Source organism: Dama dama, chromosome 29 (genome assembly GCF_033118175.1).
Source record: "Dama dama isolate Ldn47 chromosome 29, ASM3311817v1, whole genome shotgun sequence".
NCBI lineage: Eukaryota > Metazoa > Chordata > Mammalia > Artiodactyla > Cervidae > Dama > Dama dama.
This window is the reverse complement of record NC_083709.1, coordinates 40,582,615-40,596,615: the sequence shown is the minus strand read 5'-3', so window position 1 is coordinate 40,596,615 and position 14,001 is coordinate 40,582,615.

Genomic DNA, 14,001 nt, shown 5'->3' with positions numbered 1-14,001 from the left:
TCAATATATCTTTCTTTCTACCCTTCCAACTCACAAATTATTTTTTAAATTAATTAATTTATTTTAATTGGAGGCTAATTACTTTACAATATTGTAGTGGGTTTTGCCATACATTGACACGAATCAGCCATGGGTAAATTCTTTTGCCTCCAGTGTTTCTGGCCCCACCAATGGTACTCTGGCAACAGTGAGAATACAATCAACAAAAACAGAAGACAACAGAACATAAGTAGTGAGGAGGTACACTTAAATCCATCCATGCTGATATTGACAGTAAATTAACAATGTTTTCAAAAGCCAAATCTTAATCATAGTAATGGATAATCAAAATGGATAAAGTATGACTCAAAGAAAATCAAAATGGATAAAAGTATGACTCAAGAGTACTGTGTCTATATGTGTGTGTGTGTGTGTTAAAAATTAATGGATGAAAAAAAAATTAATGGATGGATGGCAAAAGAAACTACATGCAAAACTGGGGTAAGAAAGCTGGGGTAACAGTATAAATATCAGAATTAATAAATATGGGGAAAGAACAAATTACCACTAAAAGGGACCTGGGACCAATTTCCAATGGCAAGGTGAAAGAAGGAGTTTTTCCCACACACCACCAAACAATTCTCCAGATACCAGCTGGGTGTCCTACAATTCAACTCATAATGTTCTGACATTATGCATCCAGTCCTTGTGTGTGTGCTAAGTCGCTTCCATCCTGTCCAACTCTCTGCAACCCCATGGCCTATAGCCCACCAGGCTCTTCTATCCATAGGATTCTTCAGGCAAGAATATTGGGGTGGGTTGCTATTTCCTCCTCCAGGGAATCTTCCTGACTCAGGGACTGAACTCAAGTCTCTTATATCTCCTGCACTGGCAGGCAGGTCTTTACCACGAGAGCCACCTGGGAAGCCTTTTATGTACCCAGAGGTAGCATCGTACCCAACAAGTTAAGGACTCTGTCCTACAAAATGCACCCCACCTCCTTCAGATGACAATCACAAGCCCAAATTATCACCTGTGCTTTGGACCAACCAGCTATTGATTGGAGGACCCCTGTCTTGGGTTCAATTAATTTGTTAGAGGTGCTCACAGAACTCAAAGAAAACAGTTTACTTACTAGATTACTGGCTTATTATAAAAGAATATTATTCAGGAACAACCATAAAAAAATAAATAGAGCAAAGTGTGGGGGAAAGGGTGTAGTTTCCACGCTCTCTTAGGGCAGACCACCTCCCTGACTGTCCATCAACATGGAAGCCCACTGAAGTCTCTCCACTCAGGGATTTTTAATGCAAGATTTATTACATAGATGCAATCGATTAAATCTTGGTCACTGGTTATTGAACTCAGTCTTAAGACCCTCTCCCTTCCCAGGAGGTCAAGGGGTGGGGCTGAAAATTCTAACCTTCTAATCACAAGGTTGGATCCCCTGGAAACTGGTACCCCAACATTAGAGGGCTTCTAAAAGTCACCTCATTAACATAAACTCAGTTGTGGTTAAAAGGGACTTTTATGAATAACAAGACTCACTTCCCCTTTATAGCTCTGAAGCAATATCAGGAAACTGAGGATAAAAGGCTGAATATTATATAGGTGTTCCTTGCTCTTACCTCTCAGGAAATTCCAAGGATTTGGGGATGTTTATGTCAGAAATGGGAAGAAAACCAAATGTATATTTCTTATTATAAATCATAATATCACAATCATGGTAAAGAATATTTCATAATGATAAAAGGATCAATTCAAACTGAACATATAAAAATCCTAAAAGTATATATGCCCAATAATAGAAATCCAAAATAAATGAGGAGTTAGACTCCTTTCTCTCTCTCTGCCATTTCTCTGTTATCTCTTTATTGGTCTTTCTGTCTCTCCAAGGAAAGCAAAACAGATGTATGAATTCTATTTGTTCCTGCATCATATTTCAGTCCTAGTGAAAATGATCTCTATTCACTTCCATTAGTACCTGTGTATTTTTACTACAGGTAATAGTCAAACTGAGTAAGGTCCTCTGGGGTCCCAGGCATGGAGGTCTTTTTTTTGTCCCCCATTTCTAGGAGGCAAGACTCCAGCATCTATGACCTTCTCTGAGATCCAAAGGGCAGATTACAACAGTTGTTCATCAAGGGAGGAGCAGCCAAGAAATACCTAAAACAAGATTAAGGGATTGAAAGCCCTTCCAACACCCTGATCTTGTCAGAGTCACCTCATCTGAACAGTCAACTTAAAAAAAATACTAACAACCTTCAAGTTGAGAGCTATGTTTTATTTGGTGGGAATTTTTAGGATGTCAAGAATGGGAGACAGCATCTCAAGTAACCCTAAGAGAGGAAGCAAGGGGAGGAGATGGGTTATATAGAAGCTTTGTAACAAAGGGCACATAGTCTGAACATCAAAAGATTACTGCTAATTAAAGAAAACCAAATATCCCAAGTAAAGCAATTTAGGACATTTCTATTTATGGGAAGATACAAGAGTTTGGGTTCACTGAAATCATTCCTTTCATGTGTATATCAGCAATCCGGGGAAAGTACCTTGTGTTTTTCACACCCTGAGTTTCCTTGAGGCTCACCATAGGGAGTGGCTGCAGTCTGATGGCTGCCAGATCTCCTCCATGAGTGCCTGTAGGGCTTAGGAGTTCACATTGGAGGGATGCAACCTCTGATGACTGTGACATCGTTATTTACTGACATGACAGAAAATACTCCATTTCTCCGAACCACTGTTAAAAAAAATCCCTCATCAAATTCTCTGGGATATTGACAGAAATGTTTTTCTGTTGTGAACCCTTCTGTCTGGCAAATAAAGCTATCCTTTTATACTTCATCCAAAACTGTCTCCAAGATTCAATCTGGCACCAGTGCAGAGAAATGGAGTTTTCTGCATCAAAATGAAATCAAATTTCCTAAAAAGAGCTTATCTCTTACCTCAAATGCAATCTACATTCATTATTTTCATTTTAGAGTATTTGGAATAGCCATGCATTAATGCTTTTCAGCAGACAGATAAGACATAGCTCATTAGGGCAAGTTTCCTCCTCACTCCTCCCATCTATACCATTATATAATCCAAATATATATTTTTCCTTTAAAAATATAATAACAACAACAAAAAATAAAAATATAATAACAAGAAAACATCACATTCCAAAACAGCGTAAAGTTATTTTTGGAATTCTAGATTTACGGTAGGCATCAGTTGCTGGTAGTTTAAAACGCTGAGTGGGACTCCATATCTTTCTAATCAGAGTAATAAGAATTATCCCACATGGGACCTTTGATGGCAAGCAGAATCTACTACCACCCAAAAAGTCTCTTCAAGGCAGGCCATATCATATTATAAAAAAAAAAAAAAAAAAAAAAAAAAATTAAGAAACCGCAGACACAGGACATTCTCTGAAAACCTAGTAAGCAGTATTCTTTTCCAAGATAGATTTACATTTGTAAGGTAAATCTCCATTTGTGTCTTTCTTTCTTCAAGTTAGGCTTAAACAGTATGTGAATCAAGAACGTCCAGACGTATAAGCTGGATTCAGAAAAGGCAGAGGAAACAGAGATCAAATTGCCAAGATGTGTTGAATCATAGGAAAAGCGAGGGAATTGAAAAAAAAAATCTAATTTTGCTTCATTGACTATGCAAAACTTTGACTGTGGTCAGTTCAGTCCAGTCGCTCAGTCATGTCTGACTCTTTGTGACCCCATGATTGCAGGATGCCAGGCCTCCCTGTCCATCACCCACTCCTGGAGTTTACCCAAAATCATGTCCATTGAGTTGGTGATGCTATCCAACCATTTCATATTCTGTCATCCCCTTCTCCTCCCGCCCTTAATCTTTCCCAACATCAGGGTCTTTTCCAATGAGTTAACTCTTTGCATCAAGTGGCCAAAGTACTGGAGTTTCAGCTTCAACACCAGTCCTTCCAATGAACACCCAGGACTGATCTCCTTTAGGACTGGTTGGATCTCCGTGCAGTCCAAGGGACTCTCAAGAGTCTTCTCCAACACCACAATTCAAAATCATCCATTCTTTGGTGTTCAGCTTTCTTTATAGTCCAACTCTCACATCCATACATGACTACTGGAAAAATTATAGCCTTGACTAGACAGACCTTTGTTGACAAAGTAATGTGTCTGCTTTTTAATATGCTGTCTAGGTTGGTCATAACTTTCCTTCCAAGGAGTAGCATTTTCTAATTTCATGGCTGCAATCACCATCTGCAGTGATTTTGGAGCCCAAAAATATAAAGTCAGCCAATGTTTCCACTGTTTCCCCATCTATTTGCCATGAAGTGATGGGACCAGATACCATGATCTTAGTTTTCTGAATGTTGAGCTTTAACCAATTTTTTCACTCTCCCCTTTCACTTTCATCAAGAGGCTCTTTAGTCCTTCTTCAGTTTCTGCAATAAGGGTGCTGTCATCTGCATAACTGAGGTTATTGCTATTTCTCCCGGTAATCTTGATTCCATCTTGTGCTTCATCCAGCCCAGCATTTCTTAAGATGTACTTTGCATATAAGTTAAATAAGCAAGGTGACCATATACAGCCTTGACATATGTCTTTTCCTATTTGGAACCAGTCTTTTGTTCCATGTCCAGTTCTAACTGTTGCTTCCTGACCTACATATAGGTTTCTCAAGAGGTAGGTCAGGTGGTCTGGTAGTCCCATCTCTTTCAGAATTTTCCACAGTTTATTGTGACCCACACAGTCAAAGGCTTTGGTGTAGTCAATAAGGCAGACATAGATGTTTTTCTGGAACTCTCTTGCTTTTTTGATGATTCAGCAGATGTTGGCAATTTGATCTCTGGTTCCTCTGCCTTTTCTAAATCCAGCTTGAACATCTGGAAGTTCACGGTTCACATATTGCTGAAGCCTGGCTTACTAGCGTGTGAGATGAGTGCAATTGTGTGGTAGTTTGAGCATTCTTTGGCATTGCCTTTCTTTGGGATTTGAATGAAACTGACCTTTTCCAGTCCTGTGGCTACTGCTGAGTACTCCAAATTTGCTGGCATATTGACTGCAGCACTTTCACAGAATCATCTTTTAGGATTTGAAATAGCTCAGCTGGAATTGTATCACCTCCACTAGCTTTGTTCGTAGTGATCCTTCCTAAGGCCCACTTGACTTCACATCCCAGGATGTCTGGCTCTAGGTAAGTGATCATACCTTTGTGATTATCTGGGTCATCAAGATCTTTTTTATACAGTTCTTCTGTGTATTCTTGCCACCTCTTCTAATATCTTCTGCTTCTGTCAGGTCCATACCATTTCTGTCCTTTATTGAACCCATCTTTGCATGAAATATTCCCTTGGTATCTCTAATTTTCTTGAAGAGATCTCTAGTTTTTCCCATTCTATTATTTTCCTCTATTTCTTTGCATTGATTGCAGAAGGCTTTCTTACCTCTCCTTGCTATTCTTTGGAACTCTGCATTCAAATGTGTGTATCTTTCCTTTTCTCCTTTGCTTTTTGCTTCCCTTCTTTTCACAGCTATTTGTAAGGCTGCCTCAGACAGCCATTTTGCTTTTTTGCATTTCTTTTTCTTGGGGATGGTCTTGATCTCTGTCTCCTATACAATATCGCAAACCTCTGTCCTTAGTTCATCAGGCACTCTGTCTATCAGATCTAGTCCCTTAAATCTATTTCTCACTTCCACTGTGTAATCATAAGGGATTTGATTTAGGCCCTTGCTGAATGGTCTAGTGGTTTTCCCCACTTTCTTCAATTTAAGTCTGAACTTGGCAATAAGGTGTTCATGATCTGAGCCACAGTCAGCTCCCGGTCTTGTTTTTGCTGACTGTATAGAGCTTCTCCATCTTTGTAGACCATGACAAATTGTGGAAAATTCTTAAAGATATAGCAGTACCAGACCACTTTACCTGTCTTTTGAGAAATCTGTATGCAGGACAAGAAGCAACAGTTAGAATTAGACATGGAACAATGGACTGGTGCAAATTGGAAAAGGAGTACATGAAGGCTGTTTATTGTCACCCTGTTCATTTAACTTACATGCAGCATACACATGTGAAATGATGGGCTGGATGACTCACAAGCTGGAATCAAGATTGCTGGGAGAAATATCAACAACCTAAGATATGCAGATGATACCACTCTTATGGCAGAAAGTGAAGAGGAACTAGACAGTCTCTTCAAGTGGGTGAAAGAGGAGAGTGAAAAAGCTGGCTTAAAACTCAACAATCAAAAAAGTAAGATCATGGCATCTGGTCCTATTACCTCATGCAAATAGATGGGGGAAATGTGGAAACAGTGACAGACTTTATTTTCTTGAGCTCTTAAATGGAACAGTAACTGCAGCAATGAAATTAGCAAATGCTTGCTCCTTGGAAGAAAAGCTATGATAAACTTAGGCTTAATATTAAAAATCAGAGACAACACTTTGCTTACAAAAGTCCATCTACTCAAAGCTAGGGTTTTTCCAGTAGTCATGTACAAATATGAGAGTTGTACCATCAAGGAGGCTGAGTGATGAGGAATTGATGCTTTTGAATTGTGTTAGAGAAGACTCTTGAGAGTCCCTTGGTCAGCGAGGAGATTAAACCAGTCAATCCTCAAGGAAATCAATTCTGAATAGTCATTGGAAGGACTGATGCTGAAGCCGAATCTCTAACACTTTGGCCACCTAATGTGAAGAGCCAGCTCATTGGAAAAGACCCTGCTGCTGGGGAAGTTTGAGGCCAGGAGGATAAGCAGGTGACAGAGGATGAGATGGTTGGATGGCATCACCGATTCACTGAACGTGAGTTTGAGCAACCTCTGGGAGATAGTGAAGGACAGGGAAGCCAGGTTTATAGTTCATGGGGTTGTAAAGAATTAGACATGACTTAGTGACTGAACAACAAATTTCTTTCTGTATCCTGAGGAGAACTTCTAAATCACTAGAAACTCTTACCAGTGGAGTAGGTAAGACTTGAATCTGCATAACAACCATTCCCTTATTTATTGTGTTTTACCTGATAATTTCCCACAACTGGTTCCAAACACTCCAATAGTTTTCTTTGTCTTTAGTTTAAGAAGGCATTTACAGTAATGGCTTGAGCCATTAAGGGGAATTAGTTTTCCTTAGTATCTTTCATACAGATAAGAAATATACATGTTATTAAATTTCTGTTTTTCTCCTGTTAATCTGTCCCTTATTACAGGGTTTCTAAGCAAAGAAAATAGAAGGGTAGAAAGAAAAGTATTTTTTCTCCCCTACACCTCTATCAATGGTACTAACGTACCTTTTTGAGGCCTGGGAATCACTGATAACTAGAAACACAATTTTAAAATCTAATATTATTTTTTAAAATCTAATTCAGAAATAGCACGTTGTGCTATGGACCAAAATAAAGGTATAATAGAACAGAGCCACCTCAGCTCTGCTCTTATTAATTCTATCTCTATTAAAAGAGAGATTGAAAATTGCTTTTCAATGTATTTATATTAATACTCCTCTCATTCTGAGTCAATGAACAAATATATACAAAGACCTGAAATTCTGATTTATTGTATATAAATATTTGTAAACAAGCAAATTTAAATCCCACATTCTATTTTATAAATATTTATACTATTTATCTTATAAATATATTTTAAATATCTCAGCTCAAAAAAACAGCCATGATCTGAGCAAAGCTATGACCTTTCTTTCTAAATTTCCTAAATTAAAACCACGGGCCTTTGTGTTGATAAATTATGCTCTATAGTTTTTATTTTCACGAATATAAAATCCAACTTCAAAGACTCATGCTTTATCACCAAAGGTTTCCATCCTATTGAGGGGTAAGCAGAATACACCATGCTTATATGTACCTTTTTGGCATGTAGGTTATAATGAGATGACACAATTAAGAACCATAAGACTCAGGAAAATCTGTGAACCTCTCCCTAACAGCCTCAAAGAATTTAGATAGAGGGAAACCTGTACCAGTAAGATCTGTACAAGGAAGAGAGCTATTCCCAGAGATACCTTTTTTATACTGGAAAGATTTATCTGTATGACCTTGAGACAGGAGATAGATGGTCCCCAGGCTGAACAACCAGAGCTAGTCCCCTGTGGACAGATACCCCAAAGCAGCAGGAGTGAGAGAGAAATGGAGTTCTGCCCAGATAAAAGGCCACATATTCCTCATTCTCAAAGTTAAGGAGACCTTCCCATCTATATATGCACAGAAAGGCTCCTTGAAGGGCAAAGGGAGAGCACTCCACTCCGTAGGAAGTGACACCAACCTGCCCATAGACCTCTTAGCTGGAATCCATCTTTGCTAAGAAATGAGAGCACACACAAAGGAAGACTCTAAGATAAACCAAACACAGACTTAGAGCCAGGCAAAGCAAGATGACTGGCCAAAGGAAACCTAGAAAACAGACCACAGAAAAATGATTCAAAGTATGAGGCCACAACTCTCTCTCTGAACATGCTCATGTGTCTATGTGCACGTGCACTTTTCCCTGATAAGCAGTTAGCTTCACTATTTTTTATCTCTATGTGGAAATTCCTTTCTACACAGCTGATGGCCCAGGTCTTGTCACTGGTCCCTGGTGGTCTAGTGGTTAGGATTCATCACTCTCAATGCAGCAGCCTGACTCCAGTCTCTGGCCAGGAAGCAAAATCCTGCATTAAGCCACTGCAGGTGGAGGTCATCTGAGATCAATCTATTGAACATTTGTTTACCAAATATTTACTCTTATTTTAGTTTTCTGATATTGTGATTTTCATTCTGTCTGTTTTCTGATGGATGAGGATAGAGGCTTGTGGTTTCCCTCTCCTTTGAGAAACTAGATCACCACCACCTTCTGTTTCAGTCAGGTATTTAAGCCTCAATTGCCTGACTAACTTAGAGTCTCATGGTTTTGTGGGGTGTCTGTAAAAATGCAATTTAATGTTTTTTATCCCACTGATCTGTCTTTGTCAGTGTTATTACTAGGCCAGCCAAAGAACCTAGAAGGGAAAAAGGAAAACTATGTTCTTTCCTACACTTGGATGAAGGGTCTAGATTATTCTAATGGGTTAACTAAAGATACATATCTTGACTAAAAGAAGAAGTATGCGTTTCATTGTAAGAAGTGGTATCAAAAGATAATGCTTTTTACTGTTGTTATAAATAAGACAACAGTCTCAAAATGGAGTCACTTATGCTAAGCCCCACATCACCAAATCAAGACTTAATTATGATTTTGGCTCTCCCATAAAATATTAAAACAGTCAATAAGGAATCACCTGATTAGCAACAGGTAGGTAAGCCACCAGATAAACCCTTCCCATTCCCTAAAGGAAAGTGACCTTGCCATAACCAATTCACATTATTGCCTAGTATTCCTTCCTTGCTCCCAATCCCTTCTGCCTACAAAAGTATTTCACTTAATTTACTCAGTTGAATTTTTCTTAACACTGTCAATATTACTGTAAAGATTTCCTTTATTTTATTGAAAATCTAGTACTTGAGAGACTATTTCATTTTTATTTCTGAAGAGATTATGAATGTATTATGAGGTAAAAAATGAGACTAGTTTATTTTGATATAATTTAAAAATTAGGATTTTCTATATTGAACAAGAGGTAAAGAGACAAATTGGAAGATGTTAAGGAACAGTCCTAGAATATTGAATTTGGGGGGAAGTATTGGTGTGAACTCATAGTGGCATTTTAAAAATCTTTTTTGTTAGCTTTTAAGAGGAAAGAAAGTAGCCAGCCTAGTGACCACATTGAGGTCTCTAAAATCATTTTCAACTAAAATAATTCCTTGTTTCTCAGATATGGCTGATTCTAGATCTAAGACCAGGAAATACACTAGATAAGCCTGTAATATCTTACCATGAAGAAAAATGAAGTTTTCACAGACTCCTAACATCATCTAAACAATCAGGAGCCAACCTGAAGACGGTCTAACCAAATCAAAGATAGAAAATCTTGGTTATCAAGAAGAATTGCAATCGATTGAGATAAATCACATTTATTTAAATTCATGAGTTCAAACGGTTATTAAAGAGAATAATAATAATTGACTAACATACGACTCTAGAGAAACTAGTCATTATTTTGAAACCTGGAAAGAAATGGTATGAAACATGAGTTTATTTTGCCCTACTGTGCAAATTGTATTTCTGTATAACTAATTGAGAAAGAATTTCTTTTTAGAAGAGTACCCTGGTCTTAAAGAAAAGAAAAGACAGAATTAGAATGTCACATTTGCAACTGCTGGTGAAATCATGGATTTAGGCAAAAATCACTAAAAGGAAGCAATTAGACATAGAGACCTCCTGATGGAAAAAATACAACAGCAAGTAACTACAGCATATTCTTGCAAAAATTCAATCTTAAATTTATCAGACTTCAAGGTCTGAGTACTAGTTTACAGAAAATATCTGAGTAGAGGAAGATGTCCAATACAATCTCAAGGCTGTAGTTAATAGAATCCAGATTTGGGATACTGATTAGACCAAAAAAAATCTGATTATTATTAACAGATACATTGTAAGTAAAGGAAAAAAGAGGGATGGAGGATCATTTATTTGATTTTCACTATGTAATACTATAGCCACTTGCTACTGTGGCTATGTAAGTTTAAATTTATTAAAAAATAAATAAATATAAAATTCCATTCCTCATTCACACTAGCACATTTTAAGGGCACAAGTAGCCACAAATGGAGACCATCAATACAGAACGTTTCCATCATCACAAAAAGTTCTACTCATCAATGCTACCAACTGAAAGAAATTCAGAGCTTTATCAACTAAATATAATACATAGACATCATTAGGATCATATTTCTACAAACTTAAAACACACACATACATTTATGTGACAAGCAGGAAATTTTTAACCACAACCTGATATTTAGTTATATTAAGGAATTACTGTTATTTTCAATGTTTTGAAATGAATTGTGGTATGTTTTTAAAGTCTTTTCATTTTAGAGATGAATACACTTGTACATTTCTATATGAAATTGTTTGATATTTTGGGTCTGCTTTAAAATTCAATTGGGAAAACTAATTGGGAGTGTTTTGAAGCACTTTTTAAAATAATTACTGGTAATTACTAAAGCTGTACAATGTGATGTGACATGTATGATGTGATGATTTGATAGATGTATATATTGTGAAATAATAAACACAATCAAGTTAATTTGCACATCCACTCACTTCCACTGACTCACTATAGTTAGTTATTGCATAATGATTTGAAATTTTCTGAGTAGATCTTAGTCACATAACAACAACAACAACAACAAATAGTTAAAGTGTTTGAAGAAAAACATTAAATGTGCAGGAATGCAGTCTCTTCAAATTTCTTTTAGGAGTAATGTTAGTAAAACTTTGGAGACAGTGGTTAAAGCACCTAAGTGCATGAAACCTATTGCTAATCATGTAGATTTGACATTCTCCTACCACCGATTCTAATTCAATGGGCCTCTGTTCAGAGTTTACTTGGAATGGTATGTCTTTATATCATCAGTTCTCAAAATGCAATCAACACAATGTCTTCTCTGATGCTATCCATTTAGGAGTCTCCTGAATGGATTCTAAAGTTCATGACCTTTTAACCAAATTTCGAGAAAGAAATTCTTTTCTAAGTATCAACATTGCCCTCTCAAATTGCCTCTTGCAACATATAGCAAGCCCTGGCCTCTCAAGCTCAGGAAACCATATAACAGATGTCCCAGCCCAAATCTTCAAAACCCTGAGAACCATTCCCAGAGACCTAGGAGTCTAGGTTAGGATGCCAAATATATCATTTCCTGCTGGCTTTAATTTACCCTGTTTATCTAATCTGTTCCTAAAATTTCAGGATGTGGTTAAATAATTGCTTCCTTCATAATTTCTACAGTAGCTTTCTTCTTAAATGATGGATACTTAGAGAATCTAAACATGTATCAATCCAACTATTACAAATATAGATTATTTTTATTAAACATTGTAAAACAAGCTGAAATTCCTATAAATCTTCATAATGCACCAAAACATGAATCACCTATTTTCACATTATTTAACATTAACATATCTAGAAAATAATTACATTTGTATTATTTTGGTTTTGCTGATAAGCAGATAAAGTAAATTAATGTACAACTGAATTCATAGTTCACAAGCTGTATGTTATAGAGCATAAAATACAACTATTTGAGCACAATCAAATGTTCTTATTTTTATGAAACTCCTCAGGTTTCACTATTTCAAATAAGAGTGTGGTCTAATTATCCATCTCCTTAGATGTCTGAATGACAATGTCAGACTTACTGAGAATGATGATGGTCATTACTAATCTTTGCTAAGCCACCTACATATTGATTGAAGAGTCAAAGGAACATGTCACTGTCTCATGCTCTATTGACTCGAGATTAGAGGTCAGATCAGAAGGGGAGAGTGATGTACTGGTGAGAAGCAAGAGATTTAGAAAATAAACTGTCACTCGTGAATTCTAATGGAGCAGTTTCTGTATTTGTAGAGCTGCCACAAAAAATAGGGTACATAACATGAAGAAAGAAGCATGACTCCATGCTCAAAAAAGCTAATGGTAGGGTTAACATTATAAATAATATATATATATATATATATATATATATATATATATATATATCATTTCAAATTGCTATCTTGCTTTTAATTACTTTCTCATTTGCCTTCTGCCATCTTATTATTCTCTCCTCATATTCATTGAGGAGAGACAACCTTCTTATTGAGGACAACCTTCTTAAAGCTATTTCTTTGTTAGTGTCAACACAGTAAAAATGTCTAACATGTTTCCATCTAGCTATTAATTAAAACTAAATTGTTTGCATTATAAGTAAGACCTCTCCTTAAATTCAGTTCAGTCACTCAGCTGTGTCCAGCTGTTTGCAACCCCATGGACTGCAGCACACAAGGGTTCCCTGTTCATCACCAATTCTCGGAGATTGCCCAAACTCATGACCGTCGAGTCGGTGATGCTATTCAACCATTTCATCCTCTGTTGTCCCCTTCTCCTCCTGCCTTCAATCTTTCCCAATATCAGGGTCTTTTCCAATGATTCAATTCTTCACCAAATAGTGGAGTTTTAGCTTCAGCAACAGTTCTTTCAATATTCAGGACTGATTTTCTTTAGGATGGACGGGTTGGATCTCCTTGCATTCTAAGGGACTCTCGAATCTTCTCCAACACCACAGTTCAAAAGCATCAATTCTTTGGTGCTCAGCTTTCTTTATAATCCAACTCTCACATCCATAATACATGATTACCAGGAAAAACCATAGCTTTGACTAGCTGGACCTTTGCTGGCAAAGTAATGTCTCTTCTTTTCAGTTGCTGTCTAGGTTGGTCATAGCTTTTCTTCCAAGGAGCAAGCATCTTTTAATTTCATGGCTGCAGTCACTGTCTGCAGTGATTTTGGAGCCCAAGAAAATAAAGTCTGCCACTGTTTCCATTGTTTCCCCATCTATTTGCCATGAAGGGATGGGACTGGATGTCATGATCTTTGTCTTTTTGAATGTTGAGTTTCAAGCCAGCTTTTTCACTCTCCTTTTTCACTTTCATCAAGATGCTCTTTAGTTCCTCTTCACTTTCTTCCATAAGGGTGGTGTCATCTGCATATCTGAGGTTACTGATATTTCTCCCAGCAATCTTTATTCCAGCTTGTGGTTCATTCAGTCCAGTATTTCACATGATGTACTCTGCATATAAGTTAAATAAGTAGGGTGACAATATACAGCCTTGCAATATTCTTTGCCCAGTGGGAACTGGTCCATTGTTCCATGTCTGATTCTAACTTGCTTTTTGACCTGTATACAGATTCCTCAAGAGGCAGGTAAGGTGGTCTGGTATTCCTATAGATTTCAGAATTTTCCACAGTGTGTAGTGATCCACACAGTTAAAGACTCTGACATAGTCAATAAATCAGAAGTAGGTGTTTTTCTGGAACTCCATTGCTTTTTCAATGATCCAGTGGATGTTGGTAATTTCATCTCTGGTTCCTCTGCCTTTTGTAAATACAGTTTGAACATCTGGAAGTTCACGGTTCAGGTACT